The following is a 24,378-nucleotide window of genomic DNA, read 5'->3' as shown; positions in this document are numbered from 1 at the left end:
TCAAAACAAACTGCAACAAATACTTAAATAACTACATAGCATAAATACATAACTTCAACATTATCCTCATCTGTAAAGAAAAAACTTCATTATCCATATCATCATAACTTCATTATTATCATCACCTGTAAAGAAAAACTTCATTATTCATAACAGCATATTCTTCATCATTATTCGTCAGCATTCATTATCATCTGCAAAAATCACTTCATTACTCATTATACAACTATTCCTTATCTCTAGCATATTTCATCACTAAAAACTAAGATGTGTAGTTCTCTCTGACAGCCTGCATCAATCACCTTGTATTCTGAAAGAAAAAATTAGTTAAGACTGCTATTCTGTGATGAGTATTGTATATTCTTGTTAATGCCTGCCAATCCTGATCCATTTACTCTTCCTCATAAAGTTATTGTATCTCCTTTCGTTTATTCCGTAGGTGAAATTCCCATTTCTGTTGAATTTATTTCTTACATGCATCATTTCTTTCTGAACTTGATGAACAGAGATTAATGTCTTGCATTTAAATCATATACCCACTAAATAATGACTGGTTTATGGTGACACAAATAAGCATACAACATAACATGACAGAAAACGTAATATGTCAAAGACATTGACAGCGTTCAGATGCAAAATGTACAGAGAATATCACAAAGCAGCAGCAAAAAAATGTAAAACAGTCACAATGTTGAGATGTCATAAGGCAAAAAAAAATGTCAAAGTCGACTGGTGTGTGTTATATCTTAACTATTTCACAGTGCATATAAACAAAACTGGAATACAATCGTACATAAAAAGACAAATGTGACGTTCGTTGTGTTCAGCTTGTATGTAGTGTAATTAATCAAGGCGAGAATTAAAGACTTTAATGGAGAGAGAATTTGGTAAAATTAATACGTCATTACATAGAATTGCATAATTATTCATAAAATACGTAAGTTCATCTGGAAAAATATGCACGGTCTGATGTGTAACGACAAGAAAAGCGACCTGCTAACCTTACCTTGCCGGGCACTTGCCAAGAAAAAATACGATAATCATCAGTAATTAGTCAGGTGAAATAATTGCATTAGTAAATGGCATCATAGTGTGTTGAATCATACAGTGGTTTCACTCAATAAACGGTTTAATGTTTGAGATATGGTGATTGCCTTTCGATTTTCTAGTTCTCAAAGTTTCGACGTGTACAACATTGGGATGAGGAATGCTGCGAATCCGATATGGACCTGCGTATAGAAGTTCAAATTTACTGCACTTACCTTTTAATTTACTGGATAAATAGTGTGTACGTATTAATATCTTCTGTCCAACGTGAAAGTCGCGGCGTGTACAAACCTGTTTTTGCTGTCTTCTCCGGCGCTCTGCGGCACGTTTGATGTTGTTCAGCGCAATGTTAATTATTTCGTGGTGCCGTAGGCGACGACTTTTGGGAGATTTTACTAATTCTTTAATTTTGTTTGGTGGTTCAACGTTTTTCAGTATAACAGACGGAGATAGCATAGTGGATTCATTTGGAATGGCATTAATTACATCTTGGAATGAGAGTATGTGTGTATCCCAATCAATAGGTCTTTTGTGGCAGTATATTCGGCACAGCTTACCAATTTCTTTCATTAATCTTTCACAGGGGTTCGAAGAAGCGTGGTACTTGGATATATAAATCGGAGAAATGTTTCTGGCTCGTAACATGCGTGTCCATACGCTACTACGAAATTGAGATCCATTGTCAGAAATTACTTTCATTACATGTCCTACATGAAATAGAAAATGTTTTACAAATGCTTTCGAAACGGTTTTAGCAGTAGCTTTGCGTAATGGAGTGAAAGTAACAAATTTTGAAGTTAGCTCAACAGCGACAAAAATGTAGCAAAAACCTCTGTTAGTTCTCGGAATCGGACCAAAAATGTCTACTGCGGCCATATGTCTTAATTTAACAGGTATAATGGGATATAATGGAGGAATATGTGAAGTGGTGTCTGATTTAGCTTTCTGGCAAATTTTACAAGACGCTAAAACTCGTCGTAAACGTTTCTCCATGTTGGCAAAATAACAGTTCTGTCTCAGTATAAGAAAACATTTTCGTGCTCCGTAATGTGCGTAACTTAAATGAGTGTACCAGATTATTTTGTTAACCAGTTCGTCAGGAATGCATAATAACCAGTTGTTGCTGTCAGGATGAGAGCGGCGAAACAGAATGTCATTGCGTACAGTGTAATGGTTTCTAATCGTAACATTATTCTTATCTAGCCAAAGGTGTTTAATTTCGTTCCACACATTGTCTTTATTTTGCTCCTTTGCTATGTCCTGTAATGACGATGAAATAAAGTTTTCAAATGCAACTTGCTGAATGTACATGACACTGAAATTTGTTTTGCAGAAGTTGGTTGCTACGTCTTGCTGATTGTTGCCGAGAGAACGCGATAGTGCGTCTGGTATAACATTTTGTGTGCCGGGAATGTGAACTATTGTAAAATTAAATTCCTGTAAATACAGTTTCCATCTACTTAATCTATCGTGAGTGAATTTGGCCGAAAGTAAAAATTGTATCGCTCTGTGGTCTGTGTAAACGGTGGTATGTCTGCCATAAAGAAAGTGCCTAAATCTCGTAAAAGCCCATACAACACATAATGTTTCCAGTTCTGTAACGGAATAATTTCGTTCAGCAGGTGACAAAATGCGGCTTGCAAATGCGATGTTTTTAATTACTATTGAACCATCTTCTTCAATTTCCTGGAAAATATGTACGCCTAAAGCGGTGTTAGAACTGTCGGTGGCAATGGAAAAATTTCTGGTAAGATCTGGGTGCGATAAAAGTGGAGCATTCAACAAAGCATGTTTCAAATAACATTCTCGTGAACAAAATTCTTCGTGTCAAAAGTAATGTTTGCGTTACTGTAATATGCAATCTGTGCTGTATCTGGTTAAAATCCATCGTACGTTCCGTTATTTATTTTACGGGAGGATGCTGTGGCATATCCACTATACGAACTGTTCTGTTATTTCTTACTGACGTGTTACGCTATGGATGACACCTACTGTCTGTTCCATTCATGATTATTTGTTGTTGCTGATGTTGTTGCTGCTAATAAGATCAACTGTTATTAAATGTACGCTGAAAATTGTGCTCGTTATTTTTACGTCTGTCATGATAGTAATTTCTATACGGCGCATTGCGATACGAGTTGAAATAGTGTGTTGTCTGTACGTAGTTATTTCTTTGCTGCCATGCGTTACTATTTGTTGGAGCTGGGACTATACGTGCACGCGGCGAAACATTAAAGTTTGGTTGACCTTGTAGACTGCATTGTTGGTTAGGTATGCTAAGCGGCTGACTTTCATGCTGTTGTGGTGAAAAACATCTATTGTTACCAAAATGTGGTTTGCTGTTAATTTTACTTTTACACATACTGATGATTACGATTTTATCTGTAATTAAAATTACGCTGGTTCTGGAGTGCCTAAAGAATGTTGTCACTTTCAGTAAAAATTTGTCACATTGGATTTTCTTTGTCATTTTTCTTAATTCTAGGTAGAGCAATAGTTAAAGAGCAGTTTTGATAGATATAAAGGATAGTAGAAGAAAAGGCAGCAGTGCAGAAAACTAAAGATGAAACAGCACTACTACAGCTCGGGGCCCTATGCTCGTTACGGCACATATTCATTAAAGCGTAATGAATCCCCTGAGGTCTATTACGCACTGCAAATAATTTTTAGCTTTTGTGTTATAGCCAATGGCGGTAAAATTTCAAAAGTAAATCGCTGTATTCTTGCTAATTCCAGTTTCTGCATAATACGTAATGCTGATGAAAATACAATAGCAAATTGTCGCCTCTGGTTCAAAGCTAGTTTCTGCATTACAGGTAATAGCGGTGAATGTACAAAGATAAATTGTCGTATACAGTGTAAAGCGTGTACCTGTACGCTGTCATTATTAAACTCCTTACATTTTCTTACAAATGCAAACTGCTTATTATCAACGTTCTCGCCACTGAATTTGAGAATACGTTCGGGTTTGTGTGAGAATTTGTTTGTCCGTGTCATTTCGTATTTCAAGTTACGTAGCTTTTCATATTTTAAGTCGCGTGGCTTTTCGGATTTTAAGTCGCGTAGTTGCTGTAAATTGCTCACATTATACACGCTGCGTGAGTCAGACAAATGTTCATAAAGTGGCGTCTGTTGTATGTTATTATTAACTGAAATGCTTTTCATCTCTGTTACTTCTTGTTGTAAATTTGACAACTTCCTACGTAACGTGTTATTAGACGAATCAATCTCATTAATTGTCTGCTGTAAATTTTGAAATTCAGGTGTTTGGTTAAATGAAACCGGTGAAGTATCGTCTGATTTATTGTCATTAGCACTTTCGATAGCATCAATACGACTGGCCAATTCATCATATTTTTCAGTCAGTATTTTTGCCTGATCATCGGTTTTAGTGTCAGTGGCATTAATCTGTTTTTGCAATTTACGCGTAGTTTCGCTCAGTTTTTTAACATCAGCTTTGATGACATCGCAACCCTGTGTTAGTTCTAATTGTTCGAATCTGTCTGTCACTGTTTGGATATTTACTGTGTGTGTATCTGTTTTTGATTTAAGATCAGAAATTTCATCCCGTAATTCCGCGTTCAACTGTTCTATGGTATTAATTTTGTCGGACACTGTAGTAATATTATTGTCTACATACGTCTTCGCTTTCGCGAACATTTTACGTTTGTCTTCTTGTCTTTGTGCAGTGATTGTTTCCATGACCTGACGTTTGACTTTATTTTGATCCTGAATAAATTTGCGGAAACGCGTATCACTGTTTTGTATGTGAAGATTAAAGCGCTCGTTAATCTGAATGTTCTGCTGTTCGAATTTCGCGTCGATCTTTTCATCCATTGTGCGCGAAAGTTCTGCTGTCATTGCTTTAAACTCGTCCCGTAGTTGTGTAGCTTTTTCAGAGCATTGTTTAGCGACTCCGCTAATTTCGTCTCTGAGTGTTTCTGTTGCGGCTGTTTGCATTTCCCTTAATTCTTGCGCAACAGACTTTATTTCTTCGCTATTTTTTCGTGAACAAGCCTCAATTTCCACTCGCAACTGTTCCTTAGTGTCATGACACTGCGCGGCAACGGCTCTAATTTGTTCACTAAGCTGTCTGGAATTGTCGTCTAATTTTTCATTAAGCTGTTTGTTCTGTTCCCTAAGTTGTTTGAGATCTTCGGCATTATTGTCAAGTTTTTCCTTCTGTTGTTTGACCTGTTCACTAAGTTTGTCTTGTTTTTCGTTCTGTTGTTTGAAATTTTCATCAATTTTATTAAATTTTTCATTAAACTGTTTGAAATTTTGCCGCAAAAATGCCATAATTGGATCCGATTCAAAATTAGCATTTCTATTCTCTGTGCTATTCAATGGTCGATCTGGAATTGTCTCGTTTTGCGTGACCATTTGGTCATTCTGTAATTTACAAAAAGGTTTGCCAGTTAAACATACACTGTCAGACCCTATTTCGGAATTAAATAAATCCGTCGTACTTTCACTACACTGACCATTTTCATTCGAAAAATTTGTTTGTATGTTACTTAAATTTTCCAAACCGGTTGTGTTAAGCTGGGTAGCGCTCATTACAATGGAGCGTCCCGCGTCATCAATTGTCGTCAAATCAACACAAGACACAATCGAGTTCGTTTGTTCATCATTAAGACAAAAGTCATCATTAGTGGTTGGAATACACTGATTGTTAGTGAACGCAGGATTGACATCATTACACTGCGTGTCACATGTCCTATCGGTAAAGTTGTTTGAGACGGTAATTTCATTCATAATACCTCGCGATACACTATTCACAGTCTTTCGCGGCATTTTAACAGTAGTCACAATTATTCACAAAACAAATAAGCACAATGCAAAAGCAACACACAAATACAATAGAGCAAACGAATTGTCGTTGATCTGTGGAAAGAAAGTCACAAGTTAATAAAAGCGTAGCGCCAAATCCTAATTATATCTAAGCAAATAAGAGCAGATATCTGACTGTTCCTCAAAAGATTCTCAACGAAATACGATCCTGGACTGGGTGTCGCCAAGTGTAACCTCCCCACAAATTTTTTTAAAAGAAATGACAATATTATTTAGAAATGCTGATGGACATTGCGCTAAGTGTAATCTCTCCACTGAAATTTTAAAGACAGAAATAATAAATGAATAGGAGCCAAACGTAACCTCCCTGCAATTAAATTTAATGACAATAAAAGTGAGAATCGCAATCTGACTCAAATATAAGTTCTTCACAAAAAATTAAGGTCAATTCAGTGATAAGAAAATTCAATTAAACCGAAATATCGGTCTTTGGCCCTGTGTAAAACAATCAGAATTAAAGTCTTACCTCATTATAACTGGATGTCAAATTTCTGCTCTTATCTTTCCGCACGGCTTGGGGGAACTGCATTGCAAATCATAATATTCCTTTTTTTTTTTTATTTTACTGAAATTTTTCTTTAAAAGAAGTGGAATGAAATGGGAAGTGCAACGAAATCTTTAGTTCAATAAAAAATTAAATTTTTCAAAAATGCTTTTGAAATCAAAATTATTATTGGGGGACTTGTTGGAGATTGATTACAATAAATAAGTTTTATTATCTAATGATTATATTAATTAACAGTATACCTCATTCCGCATCTTGACCAGTGTTGCCGACCGCCTACATCACACAACCGCACTGGGGTGCTACTACTGACCAACCGCTCTGCATGACGACTATTAGCGTACTGCACTACATGACGACTAGTAGCGAACTGCACTGCACGACTACTACTGACCGACTGCCCGCAACTAAATCGAGCTACAGACTGCGAACCGCTCGCAACACTCGCGCGGTCAAGCGCATACTCTCTGGTCACAGATGCTACAATGCCTCGCCATCGCTGCTGCGTTACATACATGTTTCAAGCTACACTATAAATGAGTTCCAGAAGCGCCGCGTCCAAAACGGGGTCGATCTCACAATAGGCATCGACTTCCCCGTATAGGCGATGTGACGTTCACCAGCAGGTCTCTTTTGGTCGTCCAGGCTGGTGGTTCTTTAGTATGGGAACAGTGTCTCTACGAAGTTGAAGATTGACACTAGGCACTGTTGAAGTAGGAAATTCGAATTCTTGTGTGATGTGCACTGTGACCCAGGCGTTGAACAGATTATCATCCCTCTTCAAAGTTGGTTATCTCTCGAGGGTCTGTCACGTTCACCACACACCTGCCTGTAACTCACCGCTCAGATATCGTGTCCACACTTGCGTCATGCAGTACGTCGCATCCAGCTGTGTCATTCGGCCGTCATACGTCTCCAAATAGGGTAACACTTCCCGACACTCTCGGACCATTATTTTGGCTCTCGTTTGTGAAATCTAGTTAACGTTTATTAGACTAATTACTTACAATATGATAGCTGTTTACTGAGAAATCTTAATAGGTGCTGGGATGTAGAGTGCATTACTACTGTTTTACTCGAACAGAATGTTCTATTTCGACCATGGATATTTAATTTCAGTTACTCTTTAGACGACACAATTTTAAAGCACTATCTCTCCATCATTTTGATTAAAATTATTAAAGACCTTCGACTGTGATTTCTGTCTGTATGTTTGGGCTAATCTCATGAACTACTGAAAGAATTTTGATACGGTTTTCACTTACAGATAACTCATCCACGAGGGTTTGTATATATATTTTACACTTTCCAGTCACATTGAAGTCACCACCTGTGAAAAACCTTTGCGTCGTGGACGCTTCCGATGATAGCTGCTGGGTGGAACACGCCAACTGCCATCTGTCTCATCGAGCATAAACGTGATTCATCTGAAAAGAGCACCACTCGCCACTCCGTGGACATACAATTACAGTATTGTCGTGCAAATTTCAGACTTCGTCACCGATGAACAGTAGCGCAGGTGCATGCGGAGACCCACAAGCGGCAACGTTCGCTGAACGGTTGTTGAAGAGTCACTGTTGGTAGCCTCTTGGTTCATGTTGGTGATCATTTGGTCAACAGTTTCACGTCTGTTCACCCATACACGTCTCCGCAGCCATAATTCACCCCTGTCTTCTATGACCTATGGTCTATGATCTTCACATTTGCCTCGGCATCGGTTTTGGATACCGCGATTTTACCGTACAAAGCATAATTTAACTACTGTTCCACGCGAACTTCGCTGCTTTCCACCCTTGGCCTGAAAGCCAGTGATCATGCACTTCTGGACGTCGGATAAATAGCTTCGTTTCCTCATTTCGACAAAAACTGCACTATTTCCTGCGACCCCCCCCCCCACTCACCCCCACGACATTATTTAAATAACCTCCACTGCTAGTGTTGCCATCTGTGAGTAGTTTTTGCACGTTGACTTGGACCAAAGGTGGTGATCACACTGATGGGACTTGAGAGTGTATAAATATTTTGTGCGAACTGGCTGAAGAATTACACTCCCCGCCACTGTGAAACATGTGCCGTATCCATCTAGCACTAATGGCAGAACATCTTGGAATCATCCATACATATGAGATGAGCGTAAGACCCTAGTTATCAGGAAACAGGAAGACGGAGCGAGCTACTGCCGGCCAAGTGACCCTTTATACGCTATGTATCAGCTGACAGAACAGTTTTTGGTCACCGAACGGGCACTGCAGTCAGACAGACTGCGCAGTGTGTTAGCTCGCATTTGCCATCATTGGCACAATATGTCAACACAAACGCCAATGCAATGTGGGGAACGTAACCACTCGCACATCCTGCGCTTTTTAAGTCGCTCAAGTTATATGAAAGTGGGGAGATTCGGGTATCGAGTGTTTTGTTTTACGAATTTAAATCATAAGTCAATGCAGTAGCCCACAAATAAAATTATCGCCCTGCCAGTCAAGTGGTACGAACATAGTGCTTTAAGTGCAAAGCTGGAACTCCTCGCTGGCACTGGTTAAGACTCTCAGTGGCTTGTCGCAAAGTCCGCCAGGCGCCGACGCCACACTGCAACACACCGCCGGCTCAGTCCCTGTTACTCCACGACGTTCCGGCACCGCTACTGAGCAGCGCGATCTACAGAGGGCCTTCGCGTTCAACGGGTCAAGACGGCGCGTAAATCGGCATGAGAGGTCACTCCTACCACGAACCTTTTGCTGCATCCGCCAGTGTCACGTGCAGCCAATCAGGAGGAAGTGTACCTTTGCCGTGCGGGTACTTAGGATCACAGCAGTTAACGACGCAGCCAGCCAAGAGAAGAAGTCTGCTCCGGATCCAACGCCGCCTCGACCGCATGCCACCTCCGCCCCCAATCGACCTCGGCAACGTGCTCGCGGGCATGTTGATATCCTGTCAGACCCATCTGGCAGGACTGTAGAATCTGTGAACTCGTACTGATCGTAACTTACGTATTACTCTGTTCGAATGTAATCCACTCAAAGAGAGCGAGGACTTAAACATTTGTTAGACAAACTAGTGGAGAACGAACTTTGACTGTAGAAACTTTCATTGTTTCTTTTTTTTTCTCAACCAAGAATTGACTTCGAAATAACTGCGTTTAGTTGTGAACTTTTTTCCTAGTTACAAAGTCCAAAATCAAATGGTTCTGAGCACTATGGGATTTACCTTCTAAGGTCATCAGTCCCCTAGAACTTAGAACCACTTAAACCTAACTAACCTAAGGACATCACACACATCCAAGCCCGAGGAAGGTTTCGAACCTGCGACCGTAGCGGTCGCGCGGCTCCAGACTGTTGCGCCTAGAACCGCTCGAGCTCACAAAGTCCATGTTGTGACGCTCAATGAAGACCATTTATTTTGAACTCATTTTGTTTTTTTAAATATAGAAGATAAACCACATGCGCGTGTGGTTGTTGCGGAAGTGTTCCAAGTCAAGGTTATTTGCTTAGTGTTCTCTTTCCTCAGCTTTACTTGTTTTAGTCTCAGACGAACACAGTGGGTGTGTTTAAATGGATGACTGTTAGCACTGCTGGCAGTGTTGACGTTCCATGAAGATGACCTGTATACAGCATAACTTTAATTCCCCAAGTTGCATTGGACGTCCCACAGCAACGGAGAGGACGCCCACTGACTTCCACTGTGATCACAACGGGCTTAGTGCAAGTCACTATCGCAACGGCAGCAAAGGTTTGGTTGGCATGTGGGAGTTTTACATGTACGTTACAAATATGCGCGCAATATGTGCCATCGGCAATTAAACTGTAGTTGACATTCTTGCGCATGTTCAGTTACAGAGTTCAAATAATGGGTCGCTCGTAGCTCTAGGTAAAAGATTACGAGGACGAACAAGATCGCAGAGTATAAATTGGTGAAAACAGAGTTGTTTATCATAGCAGGAGCCATTATCAAAGCCTGCATGCAGCAGTCTTCCCAGTCACACTGCGTTCGAACATCAAAAATACGTTCGGACGTTGTTTGAAACTCTCTGGTCTGAAGTTATATCCGGCTACAGTGCAGGAGTACAGAACAATGTCTGCGAAGACTGTAGAACAGGAGTGATTCTGTAGGATACACATCAACGACAAAAATGAATCCCTCGACAATGGCCGGCCGTTGTGGCCGAGCGGTTCTAGGTGCTACAGTCTGGAACCGCGCGACCGCTACGGTCACAAGTTCGAATCCTGCCTCGGGCATGGTTGTGTGTGATGTCCTTAGGTTAGTTAGGTTTAAGTAGTCCTAAGTTCTAGGGGACTGATGACCTCAGAAGTTAGGTCCCATAGTGCTCAGAGCCATTTGAACCATCTGACCCTCGACGATAGTCGTTCAGGACACTGTGATGTTTAGTCCGCTTCAACACCGTCTTGAACTGTCTAGAACAGCACAACAAGTGGCTGAATGTAAGCTGTACCCCCAGATGGAATCGTCTTGACTGTATACACCAGGTTTTGCGGTCGGGTAGTGTTGATACGAGTCTTGTCACGATATGTCCCGGGCAAATCAACGAGAAGAATAGACTCCGTTACTGTATATGGGTAGTACACGTCGTGAAAGAATTGTGTTATGGTCTGTTTCGTGAATAGGCCGGACTTCGCGACAACTTGAATCTGGTTTGTATCGATAGCCACAACGTAGGTCCGCTCTGCTAGGTTGGTGGTATCGATAGCTACGATGCCACAACGTAGATCCGCTCTGCTAGGTTGGCACTACAAGAGACACCGACGACAGCACCCTCTAGCCGGTGCTAACGAGGTCTTCGAACTCCGAGACTGCTTCAGCCCATTTCATTAGGTGCAGCCAGCCAAGAGAAGCATCGCACCTACGCTTCAGCATCGCACCTGCGTACAAAGTTATGTAATCGTTTATCACCTTGTTTTTGCACCAGTAAACCATTTTCTCGCAGTACCGACGTAATTGTTCTACTCCTGCTCCTACCCACGCGCCGCCTTTCAGGCGGGATACGACACAACATGTGTTGCACTACTGGCACTCAAAACTGGTGTGTTGGCTCCTGACAAATGACAAACATTTTGGAAGCATGTATCCACTTCCCGACGTAACATACTGGTTGATGTAAGAATGAACTATCGCATAATCACTCCGCACCGAACTTTTCAAGGAATTCTTTCCGTCAAACGCAGAGTTCGCGATGAGAGTTCTTTCCATATACCACTTTAATCGGGAATATAAATTTTGTATTCAATTCTTGGTGTTCGTTAAGGACATTACCTCCTTGTGAAGCTAGTGACATCTTTCACTCACGTCACCATCTTTATTCGAGGCTTTAGTGGTTTCTCAATTGTTATTGAAGATGGTGACTCTGCTTAAACCCTGTAATCCATCCATGAACAGATCCAGTCAATCGAGTCAGTCCAAATTCTCGGACCTTTCCCGAACCCCATGCACGAATATCCCTACCGTGAACATTAGCAACTAAAACATTTCTCGCTAACCTGAATTTTTCAACTAGACAATCATCAAACACGCGATGTTTTGAGTGCTCCCCTTTCTCTATCACGATGTAGATGATGTACATCTTGCACCATAGGATATCTATCACGTCTGTACCGTATTGAAGATTAATCCTTTAGTTTTCCCAGAGTCCGGGAATGCAGTTATCTCATTTCCCTCTTCACCCCACTCTTTCTTCTTTGGTGGCCTAAGCAGATAAGCAGACGACTGGCTTTCATCACTGTAACAACTCTTCGTTACTATCAGGTTGTGGATGGTCCACAGCTTTTTCACAATCAGTCTTTCTCTGCATATTCATATTCTTCAATATAATCTAGTGTATTTTCTTGATGTACATTACTGCCATTGGTTGCAACTGTTTCATCTGTTATATTGAGCATGAATGCAGCAGCATTTCTGTCCTTTACTGTAATTTCTGTGTCTCTTCGTTTGTGTTTGTAATGGCTAGCAATCGTGTTCACTATATCTGCATTATTCATTATCCCACGATTATGTTGACAATGACGGCCTACGAAATCAGTAACATCGCAAACAGACGGATTAACTGCTGAGGTTGATGCAACACACATGTTGGTCACTTTTGTACTGGTTTCCTTGTTCTCATGCGTCATGACTGTCTGATTTTCCTAGATGTCGCATCGAACACTTGATCAGATGACCTTCGGTTTAGCGCGGTGTGTGTTCACCTTAGCACAGCTTGCAAACAAACTTTATACGATGTCTAAGTTACTAAAGTCACGATGTAAAATTCTCCTATATTTTCTGATATTGTGAATAATTCACCTCTACTATACTGCGACAAAGATGAATGACCGAAATGCATGACTAGTGAATAAGATCCTTGACTCTATGTTTAGTTTTATCTGTGGTGAAAGTGCTAGTCAGTCCGTTGTGCAATTTATTTTTGTGGATATTCTCTGTCAAACGTTGCACATCACATCACGCTCCGTTCATGATGTGTTTAGGCACTGAATTTTAGTTATGTAGATTTCATTGAGGATACAATTTAACTGGATTCACTTTCTTTATTTCAAACTGTGCATTTTAAAAAGTTAAAAGTTTTTACTTTACGACACTTTTCTTATGCGCAACACAGAGCCAAGCAACAATCAGCAATGGAATATGGTGCTTAAAGTAATGTTACATAAAGAGAAAGTTTTCGAAATCAATATATTCAGCTTTCTCGTAGACAATATTTTTATAGGAAACGTAAAACGATATCATGTTAGGTATGATCCACTGTGAGCGGATTGTCATCTTCGTACCTTGTAGTGTAATTGGCGATGACAGTTTGTACATTTTTGTAACCACACCTCCATTATATTCTTACAAACCACAACTCAACAGCAATTGCGATCGCAACTTGTGCTGACTCTCTTCTCATGAGCAGCATATTGAGCGACATCCGAGCAGCAGTTCTAGTGCATTACACCAGGATTACTAGCAAAGCGTCCTTCATAACGGCTAGTAACGCATATGAATATCCCAACCCAGACCTTCTGCAGAATTTTCTATGGGTATCATCAGTACATCTGATTGGTCGCCTCACCACTTAATCTGTTCGATAAAAGCCTTTTGTTCCTGTTGCCTAACTCACAATTTCCCACAGCAAAGGACACGAACAGTCAGCAACAAAGTTCAACTGTGAAAGCATCGCATTGTTATAATCAATTATGTTCAGTTTCTGCAGTGCCTGCAAACCCCATGTACAACTGATGCGTTTATTTGTTACCTGTCTTCAGTCTGGCATCCTTACTCTGCAAATACCTGCGTCCATGTTCAGTAATTAATACATTTATACACCGGGCAAGATCAGTACTACCAGACCCTCTCTTACATCTAATCAGACTATCTCACTTGGTAAACGTTAGAATTTGTACAGCACATGAAGCTTATACAGGGCAAAACTGAACTGGCCAGAAAAATATTTAATGTACCTTAATATGGGAAATTATCCGCCACAGGTGTTGCGGGTAAAATTTATCGCTGGACCATAGATGCTCTCGGCGCCTTGTATCATTTGAAAAGACGAAAAATGGCGATTCGTCGCTATCTACAATCCAGTTTCTGTGTTGTGTGACCAACTGAAGACATGCATGTTTATGTGTCACTGTGACAGAATGTCTTACTTGGGGTACACATTTCAAATGTTCATAGCTCATTTTTGACGTGCTCAATGTCGACCAGCGACTGGCAGATGCACACCGTTTCTCTGCTATGACATACGCCAGTTGGGTGAGGTATCAGGCGGCTTGCTACCAGTTCTAGACCACTTACAAGAGGCATCCAGTAAGTAATACATTTTCTGTCTCTCAATTTCGTTTGAAAACAAGCAGAATTTGTTGTGGACATCGTGGAATATTCCTATTTCATCCCCTATAGTTTCATGAAGTTGACAGATGGCGTTACAAGTAGCTTTCAAAATGGCGTCCATAACGGAAGTTCGTTCCTCGCAGAGAGCTATCATTGAGTTACTTTTAGCGGAAAACCAGAGCATCGCAATTATCCATAGGCCTTGCAGCAAGGCTACATAGACCTGACAGTGAACAAAAGCACGGTGAGTCGTTGTGCGAGGCGCCTGTCATTGTCGCAAAAAGGTTGCGCAAGCTTGCTCGATCTCCCACGTGCTGGCCAGCCGTACATAACTGAGGCTGCTGCAGTGTAGGAGTCATTAGAGGTGATCCATAGGTCACAATCAAACACCTCGCTGCTCAACTGAACATCGCTGTTGGTAGCGCAGACACACTCCTCCACCTTTTGGGGCACTCAAAGACGTGTGCCCGCTGGGTTCCTCACCAGCTAACAGAAGACCATGAAGAACAACGAAGGACCTTCAACGTGGAATTGCTTGCGGGTTGTTGATCGTGAAAATATTTTGTCGAACGTTGTCACAGGCGATGAATCGTGGGTTCCTCATTTCGAACCAAAAACAAAACGGTAATGTATGGACTGGCACAACACCACCTCTCCTCCGAAGAAAAAGTTTAAAATGGTTCAAATGGCTCTAAGGACTATGAGACTTAACATCTGAGGTCATCAGTTCCCAAGACTTAGAACTTCTTAAACCTAACTAACATAAGGACAACACACACCTCCATGCCCGAGGCAGGATTCCAACCTGCGACCGTAGCAGCAGCGCGGTTCCGGACTGAAGCGCCTAGAACCGCTCGGCCACAGCGGCCGGGGAGAGAAAGTTTAAAGCACTGTCGTCAGCCGGTGAAGTTATGGTGACCGTCTTTTGGAACTCCGAAGGGATTATTATGTTTAACATCCTCCAAAAAAATGTTCAAATGTGTGTGAAATCTTATGGGACTTAACTGCCAAGGTCATCAGTCCCTTAGCTTACACATTACTTAACCTCAATTATCCTAAGGACCAACACACACAGCCATGCCCGAGGGAGGACTCGAACCTCCGCCGGGACCAGCCGCACAGTCCATGACTGCAGCGCCTCAGACCGCTCGGTAACATCCTCCCTCATAGTGGAACGATCAGTTCTGAAATGTACTGTGTTACCCTCAGGATATTGAAGAAACGACTTCAGCGTACGTCGCCACAAATATGCAAACTAACTTCTCCTTCTCCATGACAACACGAGGTCTCACACAGGTCTGCGCACCCGAGAGGAGCTCACAAAACTTCTTTGGACTTTTCTTCCTAGTCTACGGCAAAGCCTGGAACCAGTAGCTTCCGTATTCCATCTGCCTGGCCCAATGTACTCTGTGGGGAGAAGTACGTGGATGCTGAGGAGATAATTGATGCTCCAATGTCTACCAGTAGAGTGGTAGCACGCAGGAATACAGGCCCTCCCAGTAAGATGGCCTGAACGGAGATTATGTTGAAAAACATGATTTTTCAGCCAGAAGAGTAGGAAATAATATGGGGTATTGGAAAACTGAGTAAAGCAAATGTCTGAGGAAAAAACGTGTTGTTTGGCTTGCTGCATGCTCGTTGTACAGTGCTTCATAGAGAGTTTCATGGGAGACTAGTTGTTTCCGTGAGCTTGGGACAAGTCTAGAGATATGCTAATAAGTTTTTCGGTCATAAATTACTTCTAATTTTTTTTTAATACCACTTCTTACTTCTGCGTTTTTAACTACTCGCGCCGTAATGAATACTCCAGTACATTTAGAGCATGTAGCCGCGCAAATTCCACTTCTTCATTTCCGCCACATAGCGTCTGGACATCCTCAGACTCAGTCGCGACACTGACGACCAGGTACACTACTGGACATCAAAATTGCTACACCAAGAAGAAATGCAGATGATAAACGGGTATTCATTGGACAAATGTATTATACTACAACTGACATGTGATTATATTATCACGCAATTTGGGTGCATGCATCCTGAGAAATCAGTACCCAGAACAACCACCTCTGGCCGTAATAAAGGCCTTGATACGCCTGGGCATTGAGTCAAACAGAGCTGCAACACGACACCACAGTTCATCAATAGTAAGTGACTGGCGTATTGTGACGAGCCAGTTGCTCGGCCACCATTGACCAGACGTTTTTAATTGGTGAGAGACCTGCAGAATGTGCTGGCCAGGGCCGCAGTCGAACATTTTCTGTATCCGGAAAGGCCCGTACACGACCTGCAACAGGCGGCCGTGCATTATCTTGCTGAAATGTAGGGTTTCGCAGGGGTCGAATGAAGGGTAGAGCCACGGGTCGTAACACATCTGAAATGTAACGTCCACTGTTCAAAGTGCCGTCAATGCGAACAAGAGGTGACCGAGGCGTGTAACCAATGGCACCCCATACCATCACGCCGGGTGATGGGCCAGTATGGCGATGACGAATATACGCTTCCAATGTGCGTTCACCGCGATGTCGCCAAACACGGATGCGACCATCATGATTCTGTAAACAGAACCTGGATTCATCCGAAAAAAACGACGTTTTGCCATTCGTGCACACAGGTACGTCGTTGAATACACCATCGCAGGCGCTCCTGTCTGTGAGGCAGCGACAAGGGTGACCGCAGCCATGGTCTGCGAGCTGATAGTCCATGCTGCTGCAAACTTCGTCGAACTGTTCGTGCAGATAGTTGTTGTCTTGCTGACTACATCTGTTGACTCAGGGATCGAGACGTGCCTGCACGATCCGTTACAGCCATGCGGATAAGATGCCTGTCATCTCGACTGCTAGTGATACGAGGCCGTTGGGATCCAGCACGGCGTTCCGTATTACCCCCCTGAACCCACCGATTCCATATTATGCTAAGAGTCATTGGATCTCTACCAACGCGAGCATCAGTGTCGCGATACGATAAACGGCAATTGCGATAGGTTAGAATCCGACCTTTATCAAAGTCGGAAACGTGATGGTACGCATTTCTGCTCCTTACAGGATGCATCACAACAACGTTTCACCAGGCAACGCCGGTCAACTGCTGTTTGTGTATGTGAAATCGGTTGGAAACTTTCCTCATGTCAGCACGTTGTAGACGACACCACCGGCGCCAACCTTCTGTGAATGCTCTGGAAAGCTAATCATTTGCATATCACAGCATCTTCTTCCTGTCGGTTAAATTTCGCGTCTGTAGCACGTCATCTTCATGGTGTGGTATTGGCGTGGCTGCATGCCCGGAAATTAATACCTTACGCTTCTTACTTGTTCAGCGGTTTCAATTCAACCATTGAACGAGCCGTTGAGTCTGGTTATTGTAGTGTAGATAGCGGCTGGAATACACAGAACAAGTGATTGAATGCATTTGGGCTAGGTGCTCCTCTGGTATGAAGACGTTATAAAAAGAGAGGAAGTCTTGGCGTGCCATTTTAGATCGATGAAAGAGTCGGTAGGCTGACTACCGCGTCCCTCCAATACAAATCAGATGTGTAAGTATTCTACTTCTCCGTATACTGCAGGTGGTGTAGCAAACTGTCGCCAGATACATGCAACTTAATATGGTTGTTCTGCATGTTGTACTGGTTTTCTTCCTATAACTTGGCATAACACTCCGCGTATAGGTGGGTGAGGGCGTGAGGGGCCCGCTCGGTGCAGCCAGATCACAGTTTATGACCATTCACGCTCGTTCTGTCGCAGGAACCGCTGTGGTAAATAATGGCGGAGTTCACAAAGTGAACCCTCCTTGGTAGCTAGGTGTGGGCGTGGTGCAACGCTTCTGTGGCTCTTACCTTCCCTCCATACCGATACTCTGGCAGAGCAGGGAATCGAAATCACTGTTTGATACTAAAGGAGGGCTTATCGCGTGGTGTGACTTGGAGGAGCTGACAAATGTGAGAATTATCGCGTAATCAGATGAACCGCTCATGCATCCAAGTTGTTGACAAGAATAATATACAGAAAGGTGGAAAAAATATTGAGGATGTGTTAGATGACGATGAGTTTGGCTTTAGGAAAGGCTGTTAATGGAAGAAAGACTGAAGAAAAATCAAGACAAGTTCATGGGATTTGTCGACCTGGAAAAAGCTTTCGACAACATAAAATGGTGCAAGACGTTCGAATCTCTCAGGAAAATAGGGGTAAGATATGAGGTAATATACAACACGTACAAGAGCCAAACGGGAATAACAAGAGTGGTAGATCTAGAACAGAGTGCTCGTATTAAAGGGTGTAAGATAGGGATGTAGTGTTTCGCAACTACTGTTTAATATATACATCAAAGAAGCAATGACGGAAATAAAAGGAAGGTTCAGGAGTGGAATTAAGGGGGGACGTAAAGGAAAATGTAAAAATTTATTTAAAAAATCATTATAGCCACATTTATAAATGTACAAACCTAAAATTTTGCGGTGTAAAGCAAAACAGCTGTGTTTTACGGGGAAAATGTAATAAAGTAGGCAGGATTAATATTTTGCCTTAAATTTGAATTGTTCGTTCTTTTGTTGTCTTTTTTTATAAAAAAACGATAACTCTAATTCTAATCATGCAATTAATCTGATTGTAGTGTCCTGAGAAGGTTATAAGGCCACTGAACTATAGCTAGTAATCTATGATAGAAATGGTATCATTAACAGAGTTTTTAACTTTGCACATCCAAAATTAATGTTTTTTCTACATACGATCATCTAAAAATCAGAATGGAATAGTAGGATCTCGTATTTTTTAGTTTCAGGGAGACCGCAACACAGTGCGATCAGTTTCTGAAAATTTAATAGCATTAGCGCATACACTTTTAGAGAAAAGGCTTGTAATAACGTAAAAACTGTAAAACAGAGAAAATGTGGCTAAAAGATATTCTTCTCATACTTCTACACGTAATAAGCTTACCTGAATTTTAAAATCCTCCATGCCGATACTCTTCATCTTCCTGGTTTCTCTTCACTCCTCTTCGAATCTGGCTGGCTTGTATTTTCAGCTAACAGACTGATCTGTTAGCTTTGTTGACTCTGCTCTCTTCGATGTTGTAAAATGATTTTGTTGAAAACACACCAGGATCTATATCACCTCTCTTCAGCACTTCAATTCTGCTGTTATTTCCATTATTCGAACATAAAACTGCATCACAGACACCTATTTTGATTACTTCAAGTTCACAGAATGTCCTTTTTGAGCATCAATGCAAATGAAATTATTGAGGCTTTCATTTCCATTTTGTGTCCTTCCGTGAAGACACTTCCTCAATAAATCAGGGTTTGCAGGAAACCTTAATGTGGGCTTAATTGCATTCATAACAGGTTCTGGTAATGAGTGTTTGTGTTGTTGAACTTAACACCAATCGTCTTTCGACACAGATTGTGCATTGGTGTTTGGTCAGTCGATAGTTTACGGGAAAAAAATTGCCCCCAAACCACGCCTCATTACCTGTATATTATGTGTGTTTTTCACGATAGCTCTCCCATAAAATAACTGAAGAGAATTAATTTCTTTCAGAGTAAGCCTGCCTTTTCCTCGTAATGGTTTTCTGTCCTCAAGTACTTCACCTTCCTTCTCTTTCAGCAAGCGACGAAGACTACCACCAGCCCTATTTTGGATGTGACCAACACATTCCAACATTTCTATTGTTGTATTGTACGGATTTTTATCTGTTACAGCTTTGAGCGAAGATAAGTTCCCGTCACCAAGGTATTTAGTATATATAACACCATACTGGTAATTAGATCTGGAGAACATCCTCACAACTGCAGCAGCCTCCATGCCACCACTTGGCCCACTATAACTTTTAGGGCATGCTACAGCATGCGTTTCTTGCGGCAGTTTCTCACTGTCTTCATTGTTGGACATTTTCCTTGTTGTACATTGGTGGCAGTATTTAGACATAATTTCTACATCTAAAACTTTACCTGAGTCAACACTAATAACAGATGCAGCTCCACACAGATGTATGTGACCCCTTTTCATTCAGGTCCCATCTACAGACACACTAAGGTCAGTAACATTTGTAGGCGATTCAGTGTCATAAATATCTACCCCAGGATCTTCTTTTTGGTATATTTCCACCAATTCCTCCACTGCTATCTTCATAGAAACTTTGGCAGACATTTCTTTATTAATTTTTTCAAGCCTTCACAAGGTGGAGGCATGTTCAGAAAACCACACAATAAAGTACCCCCTTACCTGCCCCGTCCAAGGCATCTTAGAGGATATGCTAACCTAAAATTGCAGTGTCAGTTTTTTTAAAGGAGGAAAATGAAAATTCATTTCCACAAGAATTAGAAATTAATTTAAAATTAGAAGCCATTCCCACTCTTCGTTCTTCAACAACAATAATGCATTCCGTATTTCTACAGCTAACTCATGAACATGAAAATATTATAGCCTGGCAGAGAAGCTCTAAGTAAATAAGTCTGAATCCAGTGGAATCCATATCAACATCATTCATGCACCTGCCCAATTCTCCTGTCCCAAGTTTCGATAATGAAGCTGAGATCTTATGTTCTTCATTTCGAGCTACTTCCTCTTTTTTGTTGGTAAACCGATTTCCATGAAACCTCCGTTTCCGTAACATAGTTTTTTCACCACCCATTATACATAAATCTTGACTTCTACGTAAAGGTTTGCGAATTCAACCTTCCACATAATAATATGTGTTAGTATTGTGAAAACGTCAATAACCCACATGCAAGAAAGTTTTCAGGCAAAGATACAGATGTCAGCCAGGGATATAGATGTCAGCCAAAGATAGCCTTCACACTGACGAAAATTCCGCTGAAGCAAGCAGTTTCCTGAATGTCAGGAAATGTGGGAGCGGCCGCCAGTCCAGAGTTAATCAGTTTAACAATTTAAAGGCATTTCTAAAGCTGCTCTCACGATATAATTTACACACAACATACATTAAATTGTTTAGATCAAGAAAATAATATTTTTCAAATATCGATTTTCTGACCAAAATCCATTACATCCCCCCCTTAAAATTCAAGGTGAAAGTATATCAGTGATACGATTCGCTGGAAACATCGCTATCCTCAGTGGAACGGAAGAAGAATTACATGGTCTGCTGAATGGAATGAACAGTATAATGAGTACAGAATATGGATTGGGAGTAAATCGAAGAAAGACGAAAGTAATGAGAAGTAACAGAAATGAGAACAGCGAGAAATTTAACAGCAGGATTGGGGATCACGAAGTAGATGAAGGAATTCTACTACGTAGGCTGTAAAATAACCAATGATGGACGGAGCAACGAGGACATCAAAAGTAGTCAAGCACTGGCCAAAAGGGCATCCCTTACCAAGAGAAGACTACTAGTATCAAACACTGGCCTCATTTTGAGGAAGATATTTCTAAAAAAGTTTGTTTGGTGCACAGCACTGTATGGTAGTGAAATATGGGCTGCGGGAAAACAGGAATAAAGGGGACCGAAGCTACAGACGAATCAGGTGAACTGACAAGGTAAGGAGTGTGGAGGTTCTGCGCAGAATCAGAGAGGAAAGAAATATCAGGAAAACGGGGATAAGAAGAAAGGACAAAACGACAGGGCATCTGTTATGATATCAGGGAATAAGTTCCGTGGAACTATAGAGAGCTGTAGAGGGTAAAAATTGTGGAGGCAGACAGAGATTGGAAAATATGGAATAAGTAAATGAAGAAGGAGAGGAATTCGTAGCGGATCATTACTACTTCAGGTTTTTAGTTATGTACGGAGATGAACTCGAGTTTAAAATGAGCTAAAACATACAGATTTCAGTTATCCTTTTTACGGTTCTGCACCTTAATCGTAAAAACGAATCACTTAGGATCACTTCGTTGACCGTCTGTCTGTCTATGTGTGTGTCCGACCGTTAAGACGCCTTGTTCTCAGGAGCAGGTAGAGATTTTGAAATTTCTGTCTAAAACTACTGTCTACTGTCCCTTGAAGTTATGGGATGCCTTCTTGAGCCTTTAAGTCAATGCAGTCAAAAGATACGTCCATCTATATCACATATTTTAGTACCTGCAAACCCGCTCTTCGTAGCTATTGATGAATTATCTACGTTCATGTGCGGCCTGGTAGTTTCAACTGACCCTTACAAGAACCAGGCGAGTTAAATTGAGATCTACGAATTTAAAATATGTAGATACAAGATGTTGTTCTCTCTAAATAACTGGCTTGGCTTCGTATTTTCGCGAGCGTGAACATTTGGAACATCTCAAGTGCGCTAATTTGATTCGCACTGGACAGTCGGACTTTTTTAATCAAATGATGTGCAGTTTCTAGGCAACTGCTAGAATTCGAAGTCATCTCAGTCAGGTGTCCGTAATGGCTACTAGTCAATCTTCGCGAATGCCGGTTAATACAATTCATCCAGCAAGACTCTACAGCATTTCGTTATGAAACCTGTTAATAACATAAAAACGGTGACATTAGTATAAATGAAAGAGTGTAACACAATGTTTCTACAAAAAAATGAGTAATTTCATTAATGTGTGTGTCTTAACAACACAGGGGCAGGAGAAGGAAAGCGTAAGAAACAAAGTGACAGAAGAAGAAAAGCAGACAAAAGATAGACGACACATCACAAAGATATTGCCATCAACACCACTTCCTCTAGGATTCAAAACACTATGGATTCATATTTCATAAATAAAACTTCTTTCTTTGCCATTAATGGCTCAGTGCATAATTAATTTGTTATTGGTAGTAACACTAATTTTACTGTTACAAGAAAAACTAGAAAAAGTACTAATACGTCGTTATACGGTCTAGCGGCAATGCGCGTCCCTCGCAACCGACTGATCGCGGAATAGACTCGCGGTAGGACCACCGACTTTTCAGTCAAACTTAATCTAGCCTGTGCCTCTCGACGATGTTAGAAGTTTCAGAAAATACAACGTGGTTCAAATTCCACGTTAAACTGTTGGCTCCTAATAGGCAGTTGGATATCTGGGATAGGTTAGGAACACGAAAGTCGCTTAGGTAGAGTGCAATAGAAAGAATTGCACAAAGCCATTCTGATAAACTAATTTGTTCTTATTATTATTTTTATTAGTTTTATGCATAATTAACTTTGCACGGAGTCCTCAGAATGCGAGTCCTACTCGCACATCGCTGCTTTTTATGTTGAAACAGGACTCCTATTTGATTAGAAGGAGATCCTTTTGTGTGATACGTTCAAAATGGTAGGAACACATAGTCCGAAGTAACGTTGCTTGCAAGAACAATGTGTCTCCTTTTTCATTGTTTCATTACCAAGAATGCAGACAAGACAAATAAAAAAAACACAAAACATACTATTCATACACTACTGGCCACTAACATTGCTACATCAAGAAGAAATGCAGATGATAAACGGGCATTCATTGGACAAATATATTATACTAGAACTGACATGTGATTACATTTTCACGCAATTTGGGTGCATAGATCCTGAGAAATCAGTACCCAGAACAACCACCTCTGGGCTAATAACGGCTTGATACGCCTGTGCATTGAGTCAAACAGAGCTTGGATGGCGTGTACAGGTACAGCTGCCCATGCAGCTTCAACGCGATATCACAGTTCATCAAGAGTAGTTTCTGGCGTATTGTGACGAGCCAGTTGCTCGGCCACCATTGACCAGACGTTTCCAATTGGTGAGAGGTCTGGAGAATGTGCTGGCCAGGGCAGCAGTCGAACATTTTCTGTGTCCAGAGTGGCCCGTACAGCACCTGCAACATGCGGTCGTGCATTATCCTGCTGAAATGTAGGGTTTCGCAGGAATCGAATGAAGAGCAGAGCCATGTGTCGTAACACATCTGAAATGTAACGTCCACTGTTCAAAGTGCCGTCAATGCGAACAAGAGGTGACCGAGACGTGTAACTAATGGCACCCCATACCATCACGCCGGGTGATACGCCAATATGGCATGACGAAAACAAGCTTCCAATGTGCGTTCAGCGCGATGACGCCAAATACGGATGCGACCATCGTGATGCTGTAAACAGAACCTGGATTCATCCGAAGAAATGACGTTTTCCATTTGTGCACACAGGTTCGTCGTTGAATACACCATCGCAGGCGCTCCTGTCCGTGATGCAGCGTCAAGGGTAACCGCAGCCATGGTCTCCGAGCTGATAGTCCATGCTGCTGCAAACGT

The sequence above is a fragment of the Schistocerca piceifrons genome, chromosome 1 (genome assembly GCF_021461385.2).
Source record: "Schistocerca piceifrons isolate TAMUIC-IGC-003096 chromosome 1, iqSchPice1.1, whole genome shotgun sequence".
Classification (NCBI taxonomy): Eukaryota; Metazoa; Arthropoda; class Insecta; order Orthoptera; family Acrididae; genus Schistocerca; species Schistocerca piceifrons.
Note: the sequence above shows the minus strand (reverse complement) of the source record.